This window comes from Xiphophorus couchianus, chromosome 12 (genome assembly GCF_001444195.1).
Source record: "Xiphophorus couchianus chromosome 12, X_couchianus-1.0, whole genome shotgun sequence".
Taxonomy (NCBI): Eukaryota; Metazoa; Chordata; class Actinopteri; order Cyprinodontiformes; family Poeciliidae; genus Xiphophorus; species Xiphophorus couchianus.
Genome location: NC_040239.1, coordinates 2,809,642 through 2,833,745, shown reverse-complemented (window position 1 = coordinate 2,833,745; position 24,104 = coordinate 2,809,642). Strand labels below are relative to the sequence as shown.

Below are 24,104 nucleotides of genomic sequence, written 5' to 3'. Positions count from 1 at the left end.
GATTCTAATTCACTCAGTTCGTTTGTTCATGTGGCTTCAAAGCAACACCTTCCAAAAACACCTAAACATTCAGAAACTGCTAAATATTTACAAGTATAAATGGAGATCAGCGGTTTGAGGAGCCCTTCTGACACCACATTGTGCCTTTTTAAACATTTCTTGTTGCTTATTTTTTACTCTGTGTGGAAAAATTAATTACCCCTCAGAGTAACATTGGTGGCAACAATTTCCATCAAGTGTTTGCGATAATAAGCAATGAGCGTTAATGTTCACAGAGCAGCCAAACATGACACACATCCACTTGTTTTTGCATTTATCTGGCTTCTTCACAGCAGTCTGAACAATTCTGATCTTTCCACACCCAAACAATCTGATTCGTTTCACTTCCATATGTGGAACTAAACCGGATACATATCAAACTGTTTCCAAAGCGCATGAAACACGCCTGATTTACCAGCTTTTAAATACTTCCCGAGACATGAATCACAATTCTGCAGAAGAAGCCTGATGCGGTAAATCAGGACGTAAACAATGGATGAAAATTATAATTATGAAATTATGAAAGCAGTCTGTGTCAGTGAAGGCCGTTGATGGCAGGTTTTCCTTTCTTTTATCAGCTTCCTTCGTCATTGTTGATTCTGAATAACTTTACAATCGGTCCATAAACGGCTCTGTCCTTTATTTCTCCTGTAGCAGAGCGATGTTGTGCAACACCAATAATCAATTACTAGTATAAATGAATACACAATTTAAAAGACAATCAGATTTCAGCAAAAAGAAAAAATCTTAATCGAGCATCCAATTTGAACTTTTACGACACTTTCTGGAAATTCTTCATCACTTTTCTTTGCAGCATTCTGCCACATTTGAGATTGTAGTTGCTAGAGGTCATGTTGCATGTTATGCAATAACACTGACATGACCTCAACACAGGTGAAAACAAACACAAGATCATTAACAGACATAAAAAAGATCCACAAATGCACAGAGAAGCAGCAAGTGATAAACTTAGCATAAAGGAAAGGTGGGAACTGATGTCCACTTAGCAGAAAGGCAGCAGAGATCCAGAAATCAAGGCAGGAAAGATCCAGGATCATGAACTGGGTCAAAAACTAGGAGACGAAACGAGAGCAAGGAAACCCGCTGGGCTTCCACTGACAAGGCGGCGGCTCACCTGGCAGGGAGGCAGAGGGAGCTGAAGCAGAGCAGGACGCCGATGAGCCGAGTCCGGCTGGAGCAGGAAGGGAAAAAACATGAATCACTGCAAGGATGATGATGAAAAATTAATTGATTCAAAATTAAAAGGGAAACTAGATTTAGTTTATTTACTTAGAAAAGTTATCAGATTATATTTTATCAGCTTAAAATCACATAACATCTCCTCTGATGGCTGAATTATGAATATATTTCATGTAACTGGTTTTTTGGATTTATAGCGTGAATGACTTCACTTGACTTAAAATTAAAATTTAAATGAAATTCGTTTTAATTTCTTTTTTGATAGAAACGCCAACATTGTGAAACTCGACTCGATGCAATGTGCTGGGTTTACTTAGAATTTATTTTTAACTCATTTGAATAATGAACTAAACGTAAAGCACTGATTAATAAGTAGGATTAAACAATTGCATTTATAAAGTGCCTCCAGGCGTCATTAGTTGTGAATCGGTGCTGTAGAAACGAACTGAATTGAATTTACTTGAGTTGAATGGACATGCACCTTCAATGGGAAACATCTTTTCCTTTTTATTCTGCAGAATATTTTTCCAGCTGATCATGGAAATGAGGCAGCCTTTGAGTCGTTTATGCTCAGCTTTGGTTTAAATGTTCGTGTGGATCTGTTGTCTGCAGCGCCTCAGATCTCCTTTCTTTGCTTCCTCACATTTTGGACGTTTTGTACTTTCGTTTGGGTTTCTGCTGCTTCTAAAAACAGTAAAAATGCCGAAACCACTTGCTGCATCCTTGTTGTTTGTACAAGAGGCTCCACTTCTGCTTTTCAAAGATGTATGGTTGTATAATTGGGGGGCGTGGCCAACAGCAGCTTATTTGGAATTAAAGTGACAGAGGTCTTAAAACAACTCCTAAAAACCCCCAAAAGATCAAAAAAGGCAGAAAAGAGCAGAACAAAATCTCATCATATTCAAAACACTGAGGTTTTGAATAGGCCATAGAGCTATTCTGTTGAAGGAAGAATCATAAGTCACCTCTAACTGCTGCTTTAAATCTTCTCCAACGGCTTAGTTTGGTTCGTTTAACACGCTGCAGTGTGAAAGCAAATCCCACCAACTGAAAATGAAACAAATGTTGTAATTTTGGTCCCAATTAAAACGAGTCTAGCAGGCGTGAAAACGCCGTTGGAGTCAAACATGAGACCATCTGTCCAGCAGACGAAGCTTGACCCCAGCTGAGTCTCCAACAAGACAACGATACCAATCACAGCAGCAGATCTACAAAAGAAGGTCTGAAAATGATTTAATGACCCAGTCAAAGTCCTGGCCTGGACACTTTCTAAAGCTGTGCAGAAACAAACATCTGTGCAGTTAAACTAATTGTTTGGGATTCATCTTTGTTTTCTTTAATAAATAACAGAGTTGAATCTATTGGTTCATTAAACATGATGGACTTCTGACTGCGAATAAGTTAGAAATCTGAGGGAAACTGGCCCACCATCTGTATTATGTTTCTGGAGAACTCAAAAGGCTTTTCTTAAGATTTACTGAGGTTTTACTATAATTGGCCATCATCTGATGAAGCAGATGTCTGAAGTCTTTGTTTTTTAAAAACACAGCAGCTTATAATTTTGCTGAACTTTTTCCTGCAGGCTTAAAGTTTTTAAACCAGTAGTGGATATTTTATTTCAAACTTTTGCAACGTTTCCAGCTCAAAGTCGGGGATGCAGAAACGCCTCAGGTGTGAAACAGAAATCAGCGGTGATACTTTGCTCTCTGTTTGCTCTGAAATGGACCAGTCAAATCATCCCTCAGAGCCTCATGAATTGGTTTGGAGCTCCAGATAAAGTCAGGCTGTCTGAACGCCAAACACTGCAACTCCAAACTTTACTTTACTTCTTGACTTCCAGATTTATTTTAGAAAACAAGAATGAGCTAATTTAATGAGCAAACAGCTAAAATTGGTTACCTTGGTATTTTGTGTATTTAGTTTTTTTTAATGTATGTAGTTTTTTGTGTGCTTTGGTGTAATAAAAAATAAATTGTCCCTAATAACCTATAATTCTGACTTGATTGACCGACGACCTCAATCTGTTCTGACTGTAGTTTATGACACACAACTGAGTTTCATTGTAGAGTAATGTGTCCATAATATGTCTTCATGATCCTCTGAAGACTGATTGTAATTAAATTGCACAAAGAAAAGTTTTGTGTAATCGCTGTAATAGAAAGCAAAACATTTCTGGTTGTTAAGACTCTGAAATGTTAATTGCCTGCAGCTGTGGAGTTACTCCGACGTTCCCTGAGCAATGATGAGATTTTCTTTTACAAAGAGAAAAAGTTTCCTGCAGCGTTAGTTCAGCTTTTCTGGATGTACTGTGAACATCCTCGTTTCAGTGCGCATATTAAATTAAATATTCATAAAGCAGTTTGTATGAAGACTCACTAATAAGTGGTGAAAATTTAACAACTTTTGCTTAAATACCACGGCAGATTCTTTAAAAGTTCTCCTAAAGTTTTCCGCCGTACTTCTTGTGTTTTATCTTTGAAATATTTTCCAAAAAATACACAAACATTCAGTTTAAGCTTTAAACATTTTAAACATTTTTCTGCATATTATCATGATGTAAGACATGTTTTGCATTCACTCAGTAAAAAACTTACTTTTACTCAAATAAAAGTAAAAAACATTTTAACTTCGAATATAGGAAAAATACCTTGTTCCACTGGCAGATTATTTCACTTATGGTTATGAATAGTACTTTTTCATTAATAATTAAGAAATTATTCACTTAAAACAAGGACCTAAATAGTGCTGAAAAGTTAAATGTAAGTTAGATTTGTCTTAAAGTGGGGATATTCTGTGTTTTATAGCACAATCAAATAACTGTGCTACATTCAGTTGTTATAAAAATGTACAAATCAAATGTGACTTAATAGTGATTTGGTTTTGTTATTTAGCACCTTGAAATTTGGCCTCTGTCTCTTTAAGAAACTCCTGCTCTTTCTGAAACTCCGCCTTCAGGAAGTCATTCCAACATGGCTCCTCTATTAACCTATTATTGTTTTTACCAGCGATGCTCTGAGGAGCAGCTCCTGCTATGCGCTCAGCAGGCGTTTGCTTATTGCTGCTGGCTAGTCTGAAGGAGTTGAGTAGAGAAGCAGCTGTGCCTCGAAGGTTTTTCTACAGCTGTATGGTTGCCATAGAGATTAAAGTATTTCTGAAACATGGAGGAAAGAGTCAAAGCAACAATCCAGGTAAACAATATAACATGATGTAAAGATTAAAAAGCCCCTTTTACATGATGCTGCCCCTTAAACTGAAAAGCTAGCCCTGCTAACGCTAAATCTCCTCACCAACAGTATTTAGCTTTAGCTAATGCTTAAGCGCTAACTTCAATTTAAATTATACCTACTTGTGAAACACTCCAACCTTCAAGCCCTAATTTAATTTTGACATAATTTAAATGTTTTATAATCCACTAGATATTGTGTTTATGTTAATATCCTGTTCTATACTGTCCATGTTTATTTTATGTGCTTCCTGTTTCTTGTTTAAAATGAAGTTATTGTGGGGAAACGTCATGCTTTTGTAAGGGGAACGTTCTGAAAGCCCATCAGATCGTTTTAAACCAGCTGTTATTGATTAGCACAGAGCAACAGGAAAGCTTTCTAATTACTGCATTGCAACTTCTTGTGTGCCTTTGATCTGTGTGTGTGGCCACGTTAAAAACATCATCATGCTCAAAAACTATTCACGTGTTTCTTTAAAAGGTTAATATGGTTATATGTTTGGGGATTGTGAATAATAATTTCAAGAACATGTTGTGCCTCAGCTAACTGAATTAATGTTCTGTTGCTCTCTTTCATTAGAGTGTGAGCTCTTGTCAGGTAAAACTGTCTGTATTTATGACTATTTAACTCAGAGTGGCTCCTGCTGCGGTTTCCCTCTCATTTTCCGTGATGAGTGATAAACGTGAAGCGGCGCGCTCTGACCCCCCATCAGCTTCTGCTTTCATGAGACTCGCTCCGGCTGCTAACGCCTGCTGGATGCAGCAGCAAACTGCTCCCCAACTGTAAAACAGGTAAATTACTCGGCCCCCTGTGGAGGCGGAAGTAGGTCGAGCTGAGCTGTCTCAACCTTTTACGCATGATCTTGTAAACAGGAGATGAAAAAGACGACCAGCAAGAATTGGCTCATTTCCTGCAGCTGCTGGGTTTCGTTTTTCCACCCTTTACCATAAAATACGTCAACAGACATTATTGACGAGCAATAAGCCAAATGTTTTCTTTTGTGTAAAGGTTATTGTGCAGATCTTCTTTTTATGCTGTTGTTAGATCTCTAAAATAAATAAAACTTTAGGTAGTGTCAAGAATGACAAAAAGTTACAGTTTGTGAATTTCTCAAACCAATTATCTAAAGTTTGAATTTTTCGCAAAGTTTTATGAGGTGGATTTTTGGCCGTATAGAAATTTCGCATCACAAAAGTGACATAATCAACAACTGAATGTTACAACTGGCAAAAACGAAGACGGAGAAGACGACAGGAAGTAGTTGCGGGATGATGATTTTTAGTGACTTATCACATGAACAAACTTTTTTAATTGCATTTTTTCTTTAGCAAAAGCTAAATAAATTGTTTTGTCAGCATTAGCAAAGTTTTGAGCACATTTGTAATGGAAGTGCAGCTACTGAGACAAGAAAATAACAGGAATAATCCAAATGAAAGAAACTAAGAATCAGAGCTAAAGATTAAACTATGAAGCCAGAAACGGACCGAAATGAAACCCGATGAGAAAGGCATAAAAGAAACTGACAGGTTCTGAAAAAACTTAAGCTGGAATAAACACAACAGAAGCTATTCAGGATGAGGAACAGCAGAATAACTTATAAAAACAAACTTATCAGAAAGAATTAACAATCAATTAACCATGAAAAACCCACAATAAAACCCAAACATCAAAGAGTCATGACACAAAAGAAGAAGAAACAGGATAAATTGCCCATAAATTTTCTGTTTGATATGTTTCTTTTATCTTTGCCTGATATTTTGTCAACATGAACGTTAACATTGTTAAAAAATATATATAGAATAAAAGAACAGATCATCTTCAGACTGCACTTGGTTTTTAGATCTTTATTTTCTGTCGGTGAATTTCCTGCTCAGTTGACCTTTCTGTTTTAAACCACCTCAGTTTAAATGCCATCTCCAAAAACAAAGAATATTTTTACATAAAACCAAGCAGTGAATAATAATCCCAGTATTGTTTATGCACTCAAAATATTCAGGACTGAAGGATCATTTTCATTTCTTAAGAGTAAAATATGAGTCTCTGCATGTTCTAGTTGTGTTGCTGTTTTAACAACCTGATTCAAATAAAACCAGTAATTTTATTAAAGTGTGTTGAACAAAGACGACTGACTATAAACACAACAATAATCATGAGATTACAAAACATCATGAGACATAAAAAAGGAAAGGAGGCATGTATCTAAACCAGCTTAATTATCAATAACTTTAGTAGTTTTATTATTATTTATATGTCCTGTGGATATAAACAATAACCACTAATGATATTCAGTTTGTTTATGGCAAGAAAAGGGAACTTTAATCATACAGCAACATTCATTCAAGTGGACAATTGTAATTAAATAAGTTACAAAAGCATTTAGTTTTCCTTTGGGATCAATAAAATACTTTTGAATTGAATTATGGAAAATCACTGGAAGGAAGATGATGTATAAACATAAATAATTGGTTTTAAGAAAATGATGTTAAAATAAATGTTAAAGACATGAAAGGAATGAATGTTTCAAAGTGGCATATTTGTTTTGTATCTTAGAAATACATTTAACTCACACAGAAAGAAGAGAGCGGATATTTCAACCGACCGGCCAACAAACCAACCGACCAACAAATCAAATGACCGGCCAACAAACCAACCGACCAACAAATCAAATGACCGGCCAACAAACCAACCGACCAACAAATCAAATGACCGGCCAACAAACCAACCGACCAACAAATCAAATGACCGGCCAACAAACCAACCGACCAACAAATCAAATGACCGGCCAACAAACCAACCGACCAACAAATCAAATGACCGGCCAACAAACCAACCGACCAACAAATCAAATGACCGGCCAACAAACCAACCGACCAACAAATCAAATGACCGGCCAACAAACCAACCGACCAACAAATCAAATGACCGGCCAACAAACCAACCGACCAACAAATCAAATGACCGGCCAACAAACCAACCGACCAACAAATCAAATGACCGGCCAACAAACCAACCGGCCAACAAACCAACCGACCAACAAACCAAACAGACAGACCAACAAACCGACCAAATGACCAGCTGGAAAAATTAGCAAACATTTGCCTCAGTTCCAAGGGTGGAAATTAACTGGTTACATTTACTCACTTTGTTGTAATTAAGTACAATTTGTTTGTACCTTTTTAAGTTGTTAACAATATCTGAACTTTTGAGGTTGTTTTTAGTTTAGTATTGAACATTCAAAATCAAACTGTATCTGTTAAAAATAATAAAAACATTGTGTCTCATTAAAATACACGTAAAACCTCACAAATATTTATGATGTCATATGCTAACATGTTTTATTTATGGACTCCTCTTTCATCTTCTCCTGTTAATAAAAAGGTAACTTAGTAACATTTTAATAAAGTGAACTTCTGATTGAGTAAGATTTTAGATCGGTGACTTTACTTGTATTTCAGTAAAATTGGATCAAAGTAACAGTACCTTTACTTGAGCACATTATGCCATGTGGAACTGGCATAATGTGAGTGCTATGCTAAAGTGAAAGTATGAAATATGTTACTAAGTTTTATCTTGTTTCATTGCTGCCATGACTCGGGGCCACCAGGGGCCACCAGGGGCCACCAGGGGCTTTTTACGGCATCACGCTGTTAGATTGTTTGAAACTGTGTCAAGTCTGAAAAACAGCGTAGCCAATAAAAACTCCTGCAGCTTTTAAAAGTCTTTGTTGCATTTTAGCACACCAGGGCTTTGCTCTAAATTACACAAAGGGTCTCAAACATAACGTGGGTGAAGTTCTTCTTCACTTCATCTAACGCATCTCTGCTGGATATTAATAGGTCCCAGTTGGTTATCTAAGTGCTGTTTAATCTCTATTGTTCAGATAAGACAGACATCATCTTTTGAACAGCTTTTTAGATAAAACAGATGAATGTTTCACACTGTTGAACCCAAATTTTTACATATTGGATTTAAAGGAACATCAACATGAGAGTGAACCATAGATATCAACGATTTTGCTACCCAGTCAGCTGAGATGTTTAAATTGATCTGTTTCTGAAAGAATCTGAGGTACGGTAATTTTATTTATATAGCACATTTTCAGCAACAAAGTAATACAAAGTGCTTTATAGGAAATCAAATGAAATAGAAACAAAATAACAAACCAGAGGAAAGAGCAAAAGAAGAAACAGAAACTAATGTTGATCTAGGAGTTCCTGTTCAGGGTTGCTAAGAATCCTCTGGTCTGATTCAGTTTCTGGGTTGGAAAAACAGGAGTCTAAAAAGTAGTCTAATATTGTTGATCCAAAGTATTTAAACTAAATACTCTTATTCAGGGTTGCTAGATTAGTATACGTAATTATCCTCTGGTCTAATTTCATTTCTGGGTTGGAAGAATAAGAATCTAAAAAGTAAATGCTAAGGTAATTTTTCTGGATTCTAAGTTTGTTCTAATCCCTGTTCTGAGTTGCTAAATAAGTGTAAGAAAGTATAAGTTTCCTCTGGACTTCTGGGTTGCTAGATAAGTATAAGTAAGAGACCTTGTACACATGAATATCTCTGCTACATTGTTTAATAAAATTATATTATATGCACGGGATCTGTTTCGGAAAAGTTTTCATCCACATAAACCCACACAAATCCACTCCTGAGCGTTTTTTTTTTTTTCATTAAAACTTTTTTCTGACCTTGTCATCTAGTTGTTGTAGTGTTGACAATTAGTAGCAAAGCCTTGCGTCTCTTTTTCTTTCACACGTAACGCATAAATGTAAGATTTACCGCGTTAAGCTGACAACCTGACAGCTAAAACAGCTGCTAGTCTTGGTTGACTAGCAGCTTTTTGCCCTCAGCAGGAAGCTGGGGGTCGGGTTGCACTTGTGTGACGTCACATTGCAATGAGTCTACAGCTTGACATATTTTTAAATAATACATTAAAATATAAAGTTATTAAAACGCGATGTCGATTGGGAATCACATTAAAGCAAGTATGTGGATATTTTGTCAAATTTCTTTGTTGCAGACTGCAACACACAGCACCATAAATCTGTTTCTTTATGTACACATGCAAACAAATACAGCGTTTTCTCAAACCTCCACTTTGGTCAGATCTGTTATAAATGATATTTTTTTATATTTAATGAAGTTTTCATGTGGCTGAACGGCCAAAGCGCATAAAGATGTATTAGTTTTCCCAGAAGTCCACCTACATGTGGACCAGGCCTGAGTCATTTAAGATTAAATGTTGGCTGATTTTTCTTTTTTGCATTTTTGTTAGACTTCCAGGCGCCACATTTTTATATTAGACAAAGAAAACCTGGTTTTCAAACGATGACTTCACTTCTTGAGGGAAAAAGCTACCCAAAGCAGAATGACCCTATGTGAAAAGGTTACAACCTCCTTCATTTGATAACTGGACGGCTCGCATGTTGATGTGAAACATTTCTGAGGTTTCTTTCTTCAGAGACTCCAGCTTTAACAGAAATACCATCTGTGGTTGAGTTGTGTCACAGCTGATCTCATTTAATGCTTTTTAATTACATCCATGTGGATCAAAACCAAACTAGAGAATTTATGTTTATAGTAAACATTCAGAATGAAACATACTGATGAGTTCCTGGTGTAAAATATGATTAGGGTTACATTACAGTACATACACTACATTACAGCAGTACATCTGCCCATCACTCCAAAGGTTTACATTAACTGAACAGTAAAGGACCAGATGTCACCCAAATCCATCCGTATCTTAACTCGTCGTTTGGCTGCAGAGAAATGAAAATGACTGAAGATCATTTTCATAATTTACATAATCTGAAAAGTGGTTTATTTACACAGTTAGTGAACAACTGTAGAGTGAGACTTCCTGGATTTTTACACTGCCGGGACCAAATATTCCTAAATTTAAGAGTAAAGCATGTAAATCAGTGGGTTCGGGTCTTTGAAACACAAATAGTTGAACTTAAAGGTCCTGTGCTGGTTTTACTGGGTAGAAGATGCTTTACTCAAAGTTATGTGTGCATAACGTTCACAGACTTTTCATTCATTTACAGTTTCACACAAAGTTCATTTGTGTGATCTGAATGTAAACAGTGACCTCAGTATTCTGATTAAATGGGTTTAAAAAACACAACGAATCTTTAACCGTTTTTAATCTGATTATTATGCCTGGATTACAGGTGTTCAACAGGGATGTGTTGTTGCTCCACTGCTGCTTTAAGTCTTTACAAATAATGCAGAAAAATAGAACAAAGACTTGTAGCATCTTTATGAAGGTTGGTTTGTATCATTTTTTAGTATAAACAAGCAGGTATATTAGCTCTTACGTTCTAATTGTTCAGTATTCTTTGATACACATTTTTGCGGATGTTTTATTCGAACGTAACTCCAAGTTATTTGCATAAAATTAGCATATTCTTGGACTTTTTTTGCATATCTGAAATATTTGCAAGAAAATGCAGCTTTGGAAGTGGAAATACGTAGATGTAATGCTAATTGACATACTATTGAGATGCTGTTGTCCCTAAGAGCAAGCTCAAGACCCATCTTTTTAACTCTATTTCCTTAATTGGATCATTTCCTCGCAGTTTGTGCCTTTTCCATTCAGCTCCGTGTTTTTCCATGTGGGGTGGGTAACCGTTTGTTTCTGTGAGTTTGTTTTTATTGATCTGTACAGCCCTGCTTTTAGTATGAAGGGTGCTTTATAAGATTGACACGCTATTGGCCTGGCGTTTGCTAAAGAGTCAAACCAGGACAGGAGCGCCTCTGGTTCTGACCCCAACAACGACGACGTGGAAGACTGGAAATTCTGGCTTATACAGTTTTGCTAATATAGTTTCCACTGTGGGTATGGATGCATGTTAAAGTATATTTGGTGTTTGAACCATTCAAACAGGCAGCTGGTCTCAAGTTAATCAATGTCAAGATTTGAAAATTGGTGATCGCAGAAGCTCTCCATTCAATCTGACTGAGCCTGAACTATTCTCCAAAGTTGAAAAAGCAAAACTTTTATCTCCTCGACTCAGAGCAGAGGAATACAAATCCTCAGTTTCTGATTACATTTGGTAAAAGTTTTGAAAACTTTCCAATTTTTTCCAACAAACTTCACTGCTCTGTGTGATTCCAGTGAAATACAATGAAGTTTGGGATCCTAAAATGGAGAAAATATTAGACATTTGAAAGAGAGAGAATACTTTTGAAAGACACAGTGGGTCACCCATTTCTGCACAAAGAAGAGAAGCTGTTAATTTATGGAAAACCTCGGTGTCCGTCACTCACGTTGAACCTCCAGCTGCTCTAACAGCATCGCATTATTCATATTAACAGAGAGCGCTCCATCTGGGCTGATTGTGAAGAGGGTCATGCAGAAATTTAACAGCTTCCCTGGAGATAGTCAGAACTCAAATCTGTCTGAAAAGCTCTCCCTCAGGTGTTTGAGCAATCCCTTCATCTTTTTTGTGACATTGCTCCACCTTGTTTTCAGCGTGCTCAAGTAGCAGAACGAGAAATCAATTCAGTTTTTAAAGAGGTCAAACTTTTTCTGGGTCTGCTGCAGATTATCTGATATTCAAATTAAAAGTTTAGGAGCATTATTAGGTTTTTATTTGGGATAATATTGAAATAAAACTTGCATTGAGACGAGGCTGCTAAATAAATGGAGGTTCATTTTCAAAAGTAACATTTTCATCATGTCATTTATTCATTTATTAATGTCAGGGTTTCAAACTAGCAACCTAAATATTTAGCTTATAAACTAAACATTTAGTTAGCACTAAATATTTAGCTCTAAACTAAATGTTTAGGTAATATTTAAATTCACTTTGCATATTAGCTGTCAAAACAAAAGATGGCTCTTGCAAACCTAAATTCCCAATTAAGCTAAATATTCAGCTTAATTACTAAATATTTAGTACAAGCAAAATATTTGGAGGCTAAACATTTGGCTTATTAAATAAATGTTTAGCTTCAATCTAAATATTTCCAAGCATTTGAATGAATGCTAAGTAAATAATTGTCACATTTGTTCATTTTCCTTCATTTTTTATAGTCAAACAATAGAGGCTGAATTTTTCTCCTGTTTTTTCTGCCTAGCTTGTTATTCAGCCTTGCTAATTCTGAGTCCCAAATCTCAATGTTTCTAAAAGTCGGAGCTTGTTGGACGGCTGATGATGTCCTGAATGTTCCTGACACAACCATTTTGTTTAAGTGGACACTGTAATTATGATTTACGCTTTAATATCCTGTGGATGTGTTCCAGTTCACCAATCTGAAACCCCATTTTGTGTTCACCATTTATTTTGTTCCTTCCTGCTTTTTATTAAAACTATTCAAACCATTTAGTATAAAAAGTTTGATGAAACTCTAATTTAACCAGAATCATTCAAACCAAACTCCTGCTGATGGATATACTTTAGAAAATCGTTTAAATGTTTAAATTATTTTGAAAAAGCAGGTAGAAAATGTTCCAGTGTTTATCCTGCAGTGACCGGTGCAATAAAAAGATTAACACTAATATTTTTGGTGAATCTACACAACTCATCGGCTGCAGAAATATTCAACAATGTTTGAATATGATGGATTTTTTTTGGGTGTAATGAAAGTTCAGGGAACTTTAAATCGCAGCGTTTGATTGGTGAATGATGAGTCCCATCAGCTCTTTGTGCCGTCCTGCTGGCTGCTGTCAGACTCTGCGGAGACGTCGTTATGCAGATAATGTTTTTCTCATCACAACATGTCACTAAAATGAAAAACAACCGACAGCTGCTCCGTCCTTGATGAAACCTCAGTCACTGTTTCAGAACTCCTTTGGTCATTGGCGGGTCGGCTATAAATTACATTTTATTTGCACCACTCCCACTGACAACAGCTGTGTCTTGTCATATCTCATTCCTTACAAAACAAATAGACTAAATGAAAAATGACAGTCAACCCAAACCAATAGATGTAAATATATGCAGGTTCTTCCAATTGAAACAGTGAGTAGATTATCACAGGCAGGAGCGCCGGTTTATGTTTCTGCTGGTGGACTGGACGGCATGTCGCATAGCGGTATTGTTTTACATTCGGTCATGGACGTATTTGGTCAGTAAGATAAAATAATCACTTACAGAATCTGAACAGGAACACAATATTTTACTACATATCTTCCCCCAATAACATGCTAGCTAACAATGGATTCAGCTGTTAAGTTGTCAACATAACACTAAGTCTTAAATGTAATAATGTGATACACAGTATAAAAGAAAAAGGGACGCGGTGTTTTGCTACTAATTGTCAACATTAGATGAACTAGATGATAAGGTCAGAAAAAAAAATTTATTAAGAAAAAAATGGCGAGGCAGAGGGAAGTAGGTCAGTTATGCTAGTTTGACTTTGACAATCTTAAGATGTAGATGTGCTGTGGAATTCTGTGACTTTTGGGTTCAGGTATAAAATAAAAAAGGCCATGTAAATACAGACTCTTTGACAGATCATCAGCAGAGCAGGTGTTTAAATTATCTAGTCTACCACAGCAGTGTTAGCTTAGCTAATAGCAGCGGTAGCTAACCTACCACAGCAGTGTTAGCTTAGCTAATAGCAATCACTTATTAATAATCACAAAATAAATATCAAGCCTGAAAACATAAAACTGCAGGAGACTGGATATTCTGTTCTTTCTGTGGGAAGTGTTTTTATGTTGAATGCTGATACAGTACATATAGTGGCGTTGTCAGTTGCTATGGCAACGAGTCTGTGTGAAGCGTAGCTGATAGAAAAACAGACAAATACAAGTGGTTTTGAGTTATTCAGCAGTTTTTCTGCCTTATTTTTCCTTTGCACTGCAGCTGCTGTAAATTCTCAAAATTTCAACAAGCGACAAAAACTGGACAAACCGCCTCATTCATTTGTAGAACATCGGGATGAACATGTCGTCAAAAAAGATAAATTACATCATAAGATATTTAACAAACTGTGGCTCCGACAGCAGCAAATGCTGGTATGTAAAATTGTATTGATTATCCAATATGAAAACAGAAATTCACTTAGTCCTCACTTGAATCTTGACAGAAAGGATAAACATTTTATACGCATCATAGTATCACAATTTTCTCAGCTTTAATTTAAGCTACATTTGATAGAAATTATATGAGAAATAAAGACGCTGCGACCATTTTCATGCTCCTCCTGCTTCAGGAACATAAATCAATTCTGGCGACGGTTTGGTCACCAGCTATAAAGTGTCACACAATAAATTGTCCCAGAAGTCATTGAGATAAACGATAATATTGTTGTTTCGAGTCCATTTTCAAGTGTTATTATGGTAATGGCATAATAATGCATGAATACATTTTTAAAGATCAATAAACTTTAAATTCTAATGAACATTTAACACTGGAGCTGGACGACATTTTAAATATCAAAAATAAAGAAAACAATAAATATAATGAATTATGAAGTCTCTGTAAACAATGAAAGGAGCTGGAGACCAAAACACCAGACTGAAGACTTTTATCATCCAGTTTTTGGTAGAAAGAGAAAAACAATAAATCATGCAGATGAAAATTATTGAGCTTGTTTTAATTCATAATGTGATTAATTGATTGATTGCTTTACAGCAACAGGCAGTAAAGCAAAAGTATTCAAACTAAAAGTTGGATACTTTTGGAAACTAAAAGCGAAAAAGAAGGCTTTGGGTTCACGTTTGTACAAAAAACTAGTAAATTGTACTTTGTGTCATACTCTTGAATATGATGTTATTATTTGTAGTTTAAATGAAATTAATTTAGATTATAATTTAAAGTTTATCAAAGCTAATTTAGATTCTTCAGGCTTGGTTGGAGAGTTTTTACTCGTACATTTTACAAAATTATTTTAATTCAACAGCATTGGAGGTGAATTTTCCCCCCATTCAATAATTGCATTAAAATTAATGGTTGGATTTGTCAATCTGAAGGAAAAGATTGTTTATTTCATGGATACGTCTTTGCTAAGGGTGACAATAATGGTGGTTGAAGGTGTTTAATGGGCTGAGTCCTACCATTTACCTCCATCATGTCTGCAATGGGAGAGCTGTCCATGATGTCACCATCAGCCCAGTTAACACCAGAGAAAAAATAAAGTAAAAATAAATATTATTCTGCAGCCAGAAATAGAGAACATTTTAATCTGTCTGCTGATTCCACAAATCTAGAGTCAAAAGTTAACAGCAATAATGTGGGTCATGTAGCCTGTCATAAGAGAAAAGTATTTTTTAAAATCGGGATTCATTTTTCAGTTAGCATGTTATTCATTCATTTAAATGTCAGAGTTTCAAACTAAATATTTATTTAGCAAGACAAATATATAGTTTCAGACTAAGTATTTAGCTCCACTTTAAATAGTTAGCTGCAAACTACATATTTAGTTTGCAAGATAAACATTTAGTGTTCAGCTAAATATTAAGCTTAAAACAAAATATTTAGGTCAACTTTAAAAATTTAGCTACAAACTAAGTATTTAGTTAGCAAGCCAAAACATTTAGCTGGAAGCTAAATATTTAGTGCTAGCTAAATATTTAAAAATTTGGCTAACTCATATTTAGCTAGCTTACTATTGAGCTAGCTCAGAACTAGATATTTAGCTAATATGCAAATCAACTTGCCACGAAACAGGTTATTTTGGTAGTTTGTGTGAATTTGCACATTACCTAAATATGTAGCAGTAAGCTAAATATTTAGCTTCAAACTAAATATTTGACTTACTAACTAAATATTAGCATCAAATGAAATATTTAGCATTGTAGCTAAATGTTCAGTTTCTATCTAAATATTCTTAGACAAATGAAGAACACTGAATATATGACTCTGAAAATTGAGCTCCCGTTTTTTTTATTATAAATAACCAATTTTTTTTACATATTAAACAGCGTAACTTTACAAACTTCACCCATTATTCCTCAGTAATCTTTCTGAAAGCCCAACTAATTACCCAGAATCCTCTTCTTTCTGCAATCCTCCATTTCTAATGTGATATCATCGATCTGTACAGTACACACACAATCTGCACACTAGAGAAAAACTTTCATATTTTGTATTTTTGTAAAATCCTGCTGTGGAAATTCATGATTTATTTACCGGCTGAGCTGTACAACAGTTCATATTAAAAATAAACTACACCAAGAATCTTTAAAGGCTCATATTTTAACAAATGTTTTTGAATCAATCAACAAATTATGTGAATAACTTAACCAGTCCCGATTCACACCATCATTTAAATTTACTCATGTTTTAAAAAACATCTTCTTAAACAGAAATCTTGAATATTCCTTTGATTTGGCCTCAAAGTTTCACTGCACTAAAATCACCAGGAATGAAGATGAAGTTAAGAAAGGATGAAATATTCTGAGTGTGTTACACCCCCTGGTGGTTTGTCAGCAGGAAGGCGAAACAACATGAAACTACTAAAAACACACTAAAAGTTTCTAAAACATCACATTTTAAACTCATGAAAAACTCAGTAAAATTGTACATTTCAACAACAAACTGCGAATATAATAATTCTCAATGAAACATCAGGACTTTTAGATCAACTTGAGTCGGTCTGTGTTTGATAATGGAGTCCATTTTATTATCTCTGGTGCTTTCCTGAGTTTAACTCCAACTAAGACAATCTAACTTTCCTTTTACTGTAGCAGAGTTACCTTTGTATAATTCAGAAGACCTGCTCTATAAACTGTTACTGTGGAAATTATAATGTTCTTGCCCAAAGTGGAAACGGTGCGTACTGTTAATACTGACTGAAATAACTAATCAGACCTTATATTTGACTCCACAGGATTACGTACTTCCTTAGATGACCGTCTCTAAGAGAAACAAATATTCTCTCTGTACACAACATTATGCATAAATATGGTGCATTTTATCCCAGGAAATTACAGTTGGTTGTAATAAATATGTGGAGGATGAAGTTGTAAGATAAGATGGACTTTAGGAAGACAAAAGTTAGTAATTTAATTGTTTTCAAGAAAACTGGTGGAACAGAACCTCAGCTAAGATGTTCCTGTATGGAGATAAGTAAAGAAGTTAAAGGTCAAACTTTGTCCAATTACCATATTTATTAACTTCATCCGAGTATTACTTGCCAAGTGTCTCTAAATCCAAGAATTAAAAATGGAAAGTTTAATAAAAGCGGTTTAAAGTGTTATTACTGATGTAGCTTCAATAAAATGTCTTTCAGTCCAAAACACAGTAAAGTTAGATGACCGTTTGCTGGAATAGAAAAAATGCTAATTAATACAAAGTGTATTTTTGAAAAATATTCTAAAAATTTTACATACGCAAACATCTTTAGCTAGATCTACAAAGGAAAATATTTTAAAAATGTACTTCCTGATCCAATTCGTTTTCTAGAAAGTGTTAAAAATACCAATCGATTTGCATCTATTGATCTGCGCAGACCTCCAAATCTATTTTTCTGTCAATATCCATATTTAAAGAAAATAAAAGGACGCAGCATAGTCTGCGTTTAATTTACAAATGTGCACAAAACTTTGTTCATGTTCTGCTAATATAGAATAAAACACAAATTCATAATTGCAGTTTTTCCAAATACAATTGAATAACACGTGAAGTTTGTTCGCTCCATAAGTCGTTAAAAAAAACTTGCCACGCCAACATCCTCCAGCTGTTTCCTGTCGTTTTCTTGGTCGTTTCCACATCCGTTTGGTGATCATTTGACTCAAATAATGCAATAAAGAAAAATGTTTCCATTGCAGTTTTGAGAAATATTTTAATTTCAATACAACCGAAAAACCAACTCATCCTATTGCAAAAACGTTTTATAAAAAAAAAAAATTTTTATTTTATTTTTTTCTCCGAAGAGTTTTTGCGGCGCTAGTGGCTCGTATTTTTTCTACAGTAGGCAGACAGGAAGGAGAGTGAGGAGAGGGGGGAAGACATGCGGTAAAGGTCGTTGGGACCGGGAGTCGAACCCGCGATGTCGAGGACTAAGGCCTCCAAACGTGGGGCGTGCTAACCCCTGCCGCCACAGCACGCCCCAAAAATGTATTTATTTATTTTTGCTAAAAAAAAAATTACAAAATTTGGCGTTTCAATTAAGCAAATTAAATTTTGAAATTCCAATTTTGGCATTTCTACGGTCAATGGAAACGCAGCCAATGTGGTTTGATTCAAGTCCATTTCCCACAACGACCACGAAACTTTTTTTTTTTTTTTATGTCACCAACAAAGAAAAGAAAAAACTGAATTCAAATCTATAAGTATTGGCAACAGAAACTGAGGTCCAAACCTTTGGTAAAAAATAAATAAATCCTAAATGTGCTGCCACTGTTCACTGTCAGGATTCTTTAGTTTGACTGTGTCAGAAATAATTTGAGCTTTTCAGAGAGGAATCCTGTCTGGGAGCGTTTTTAAGCTAGCTGAGCCCTTCACTCCCACAGTGCTTTTGGTTTTTAAAGCTCTGAGAATAAAGTCACTGAGTGACGGGTGGAAAAGGCCGACATTCTCTGCTTTCACCCAACATATCCCAAACCATCCATCATCCTCCACTTCAGCTTTCTCTCAAAAGCACAACAAGAAAAAAAACCCTAATTTTGTTTAACCTTCTGCTGTTTGAGTCTTGATGTGCGTTTTTATAGCCAGAGCGTTTGAAAACGAGCCCACTGGGCGGTGAGTGTGAGTGATACGGCAGTGAGAAAGCTCCGGCTCGGTCTGCAGACCCTGCAGGGCTGCAGGAATGCAGATGGCTCACCTTCACGCCACCGAATGTTTGGTCAGCAGGGTGTGTGCGGGCAGCAGCAGAATGAACTTCTGTTTCATGCTTAAGAGGCAGTTCAGCTGCCACAGGGACATTTCCTAAGGTCATTTTTAATGTTTCTTCATTTTTAATTGTCAGTCTGATAATGTGTGATGTTGGGTTTTAAAATGACAGAAAAATGGAAGAACCTCCAGCTTCTCTGAGGTATTTTGTAAAATGGAAACTAGCAGCTCAGACCTCATTACTCTGAGACATTTTCTGTTTCACCTCTGAGGCGCAGGACTGGCTTTCATTCTGTGTGCCTGGAATCAGAAGTGGTCTGTGCCTCTGCTCCAGGTGTGACCCTGATGACTGCACAGCTGTCCCACAATTACTTGGCTGCTCTCAAGTATCACACCGCTACGTTTTGTCACATCACTCAGTCCCATCATCCGCAGGATAAACCCTGAATCATCATGTGGCAAAGCAGTCAAAAGGATCACATGGAGCGAGTGTTTGGATATAAAAGGAGCAAAACTCACTTTCTGTAGGAGCAGAGAAAAATAAGTGATGATCATAGAGAACCGAGATAAATGGAAAAACTGCAGAACCCAGTGATATAACAGGAACTAAGAACTATAGAGTTTATTTTTATGGATTGTTATTTGACTTCTATTGAAAGAATTAATCATTTTTGTGAGCTGTATCAGATATTTTTGATAACCTGCCTAGTTCTCACCAAGTCCTGTTGGAAACTCTTAGATTGCAGAAGGCCACACAGTTTATCTATAACACTAAAACTCCCATCACTAGACAGAATATTTTAACTGCAGCAACTTTAGAGACCTGCAGTCAGTAATGAGGAGAGATCATATCACCAGTTCGGTTTTAGCATTTTCTAACGTACATCTATGGTGAGGAAATCCCGCTGCATGGTGAGTTAATGTAAAACCGTAAGCTTGTTTGAAAGATAAGACTGAGTGTGTTGGTAATTACCAACGTTCTGTTATGAATCAAAAATGAAACAAAGGGCCAAAAACATGATGGATGTAATCTATGTTTAAACAACCAAAGAATCCAGAGTTTAATTAAAATCACTGAAGTTAAGGTAAGAAGACGTGACATTAGTAGAAAACTCTGAAAAATCAAAAGAATTGATTTTCAAATTAAGTGTTTATTGTGATTTTTGGAACTTAAAAACTCAAAGCAGAAACAAAGCTGATCTCTGAGGCTTATCTCAGTAAATTTATCTTTGCTTGGCTAACAGACCCCAGAAGGTTTTTAAGGGATTTGTGTCATTTCCAAGGTTTACTTCATTTTAAACTTCAATTGTTTTTCATTTTGTAACTGAAAACTTTTGCTTTTTCTCATCGTTTCATGTGTTTCCTTCCATCTGGTTTTAGACTTCACCCCAGTTTCCAATCAAAATATTTTTATTCTAAACTTGTTTTTTCCTTCTACAAAATACAAAATAATGACAGTGACAAAAATAAGCCCTGCTGAGTGAACACAGCCAAAGGCTTGAGACTCGACTTCTGTCCAAACGACTTTGGACTAGACTTGGTTTGCTTGTCAAAGACTTGAAACTTAACTTGTGTTGTACTTGAGACTACTGACTCGCATAGCCAATATTTAAACTAAACAATGATCTGCATTCCAAAAACCTTACTCTGGTTTTCCTCTTAAAGGCTGTGGAGAGTTGAGATTTGACTCTGTCAAAGACTTGAGTTCTGTTTTTTACTAAACGATTTCAGAGACTTGAGTTTTTATCGACTCCATCCAGAGTTCATCTGGACTTCAGATACTGGCCCCTAACGGCATTAAACTAATTTAAAATGGACTTTCCCTTCAAAACTTGGACTTGGGTAAATGACTTGTGAACAGTTCTGGGTTTAAGTTGCGTCTCGTGTTTCCAAACAGCCAACAGTTCATTTCCTGGCAGAATAAACCTCAGCAGCTTTTTGATTCTCCACTGAGTTCAGACTCATTTAAAGTCGGCTCTTCTGCGCCACGCTGAGGTTTTTAATCTGATTTCCAGAGTCAAAGCTGGCTTCCCTCCTCTCCTGGCCATTTGTCACTCTGAAGGATCACTTAAAAACTCAGTGATGGAGGAAGAAAATCTGAGCCTAATGTGTTTCAGGAAGCAGCTATCAAATCATTACCTGTCAGTTCCATTTGAAAAATGTATGAGGAATTAAAAGGTATATTTCCCGAAAGAGAGACACTTATTTATATTCCCACTGTAAATCATGGTGTTATGATTTATTGTGCTTCCTAAGGTTAGGATAGAGCTATGTTCTATAAAAAAAAAAAAAAAAACATTCATTACATTTTTTGCACAAAATAATTCTTAGATAATGAAATTTGAATCTGCTCAGTTCTGTCCATTTTGAGCTGTTTTAGGGTCCTGTCACTTTAAAACCAAATAAGCTGCTGATGGCGACGCCCTCCCATCTCAACGTTTACACTCACATGAGAAAATGGCTGCAAACAGATGGGCAATCATACAAAAATACATATTTGAAAAGCATGAGTGGAGCCTACTGCACAACCAACAAGGATGCAGCAAGTGGTTTCTGGAAGTTAAGTCAACAACAAAACACATGTCTTTTCCAGCAGCCATTGTAGAGCAATAAAACCAGCAGACCTGCTGGAGCTACATTTCGTTGCTAGGTAACGGGCAGAGCTCTGCTGGGGTTGCTAGGTAACAGGGAGTGCCTGGTGATTTGTGACGTTACATTCTAGACGTTTTTTTAATGGCTTCAACTTATTGCAAAAACCGGCTGGGTGTTTTTTCTTAATGTTTGGGATGTTTTTAGAAGCCGGAGAGATGCAAATGAAAAAAACAAAAACTTACAAAATATTAATTTTGCCTAATACATCCCCTTTAAAACATTTTTACCTGAAGGGGGAGTGCTTCTTATGGCTGTTTTTTGTTTTTTTTTGATACGTCATGCAGCAACTTGACATGTGAAGCCTGTCGCAACTCAAAACATTTCACACTGAGGCCAATTAGCCCCTCACCTCTTCATGCTCTAATTCTGGGGCAGGTCTACGTCACAGCAGGAGGTCAGGCGGTGGTTTTCTGCTGCAAACTGATGGAGGGAGCGAAACAAAACATCCTAACATGCTGTCTTATGGTTGGCATTGTTTTGGACTGAAGTAAAAACTGTACGGATGTGGAAAGAGAAAAAACGAGCATGAACATCTCAGGTGGATTAAAGGAAAGCAACCGATGCGTTCTCAGAGTCTGAGCACGTACGGCCAATGAACTGGGCATCTGTGAAACAATTCAGAGTAATCGCATCACAACGTCGGCAGCATTTCAACCATCTAATCCGTCTGCGGGGAACGGCTAATTAAGATTCTACAAAATCCGTCTGAGTGGTGAAAGTGGCCAATGCAATAAGAGAAGCTGCTTATGAGCAGCAGGTTGGGCTAATATCCAGACCCGATGCTTCCCTCAGCCCAAAGAGGCAAACATGAGGGTGAAAATGCCTTAATGTAATTCATTCTGTAAATTATTCCACGTTTAGTGACTTTAGTGAGGGTTTTGCATGATGTTTGATAGTGGATGTGAGCTGAGTGTTGCATTGTTGGAGGCAAAATACATTTCCTGACTTGGACATGAAAGGATGATGATAAGAAATTAAACACAGAAGCACACAACCACATTATGAAGCTTTATAGTTAACTCTGGTGAAAAACGGGGAGTTGTTCTGTTAAGTTTGTGTCGCTCAGTTAGAAAATGAACCTTTTGCTTTTTATTTTCAGGAAGCCTTAACACAACGATGATCAGGGGATTCATCTGAATGCTCAAAGATTTAATATTTATTCGTTTTTTATTTCAACATCATGCCTGTTTGAGTCTTTTTACATCTATTTGTTAATAAGGTCTCTTTAAATTTGCCTAGCGTGTTAATTTGCTTCGAAACTCTGGTTTGTTTGGAGGTGAGAATATGTAATCAAACTCTGATGTGGGGAAAAAAGCGAACTTCAGTCTCGGTTTGAATGCGACTATTAAACGGAACGGAGACCGCTAAAAAGCAGGAAATGGTCGACAGCGCAAGGCATTCTGGGTAAATACAACCAAAACAAACTCAGCAATAATTTCATATAAAGAAAGTCTCAAGGGAAAGTAAATAAAATATCCTTAAAATCCATGATTAGTTGAACATGTTGGCCTAAATATGCTGCAATATTCCTAAAAGTTGCTGTTTGTGATACCTAAAACTCATAATTATAAAATTGAATGTTATTTATGTTTTCCACCTACCTGCAGAATCGCCCTTCTTTCACCTGCTCTGTACCTGCCGGGCCAATGACGCTGATTGGTTATAGAGGACGCAAATCTATCAACAAAAACAAGAAGTGAAGGTTATGGAGGCTGATGAGGACAGAACACAAACATCTGGATTGAGAAAAAACCCCTCAAAGTTTTGTTTCAAAATATCTGTTGAAACAATCAATAATAATGGACTTGGACCTGTTTGATATATTAGCACCATCAGCAGGAGCAAAACAGAAATCAAATCAAATAGGAAGATAATTAATGGATGTTTAAAATGACAACAACAAAAAAACATCTTTCTAACACACCAATCTAATATATTAGAGAAAATATTTAATACCCGAATCTCACTATGAACAGCTTGAGAAACTGGAGCTCTTTGCAGAATACACTCTCCACAAAAACACCTGATGTTCAGTCACATTTCTTCTCTTCATTCCAGCATTTCCTTAGATTTCTTCTTCTTCTTCTTCTTTATGGTGGCTGGCAAGCAACGTTGAGATGTGCATTGCCGCCATCTACTGGACTGGATGGAGTGTGGACCGGGACGCTAAACATTTTCCGGTTCAAATCGCATGGTTTGGACCGTAGCACCTAGCATACATCATCTACCCAGGATGCATTGCAGCGTGAACAACATGGCG

General features: G+C 36.3%; 1 long non-coding RNA gene across 1 annotated transcript; it reads right to left on the bottom strand.

Moving 5' to 3' along the window:
• Positions 1-233: 233 nt before the first annotated feature.
• Positions 234-23,910, bottom strand: LOC114154153 (uncharacterized). Its single transcript, XR_003597502.1, has 3 exons — positions 23,801-23,910; positions 23,446-23,521; positions 234-1,231 (listed from the first exon to the last, which is right to left on the bottom strand). It is a non-coding gene; the product is annotated as an uncharacterized LOC114154153 (long non-coding RNA).
• Positions 23,911-24,104: the final 194 nt, after the last annotated feature.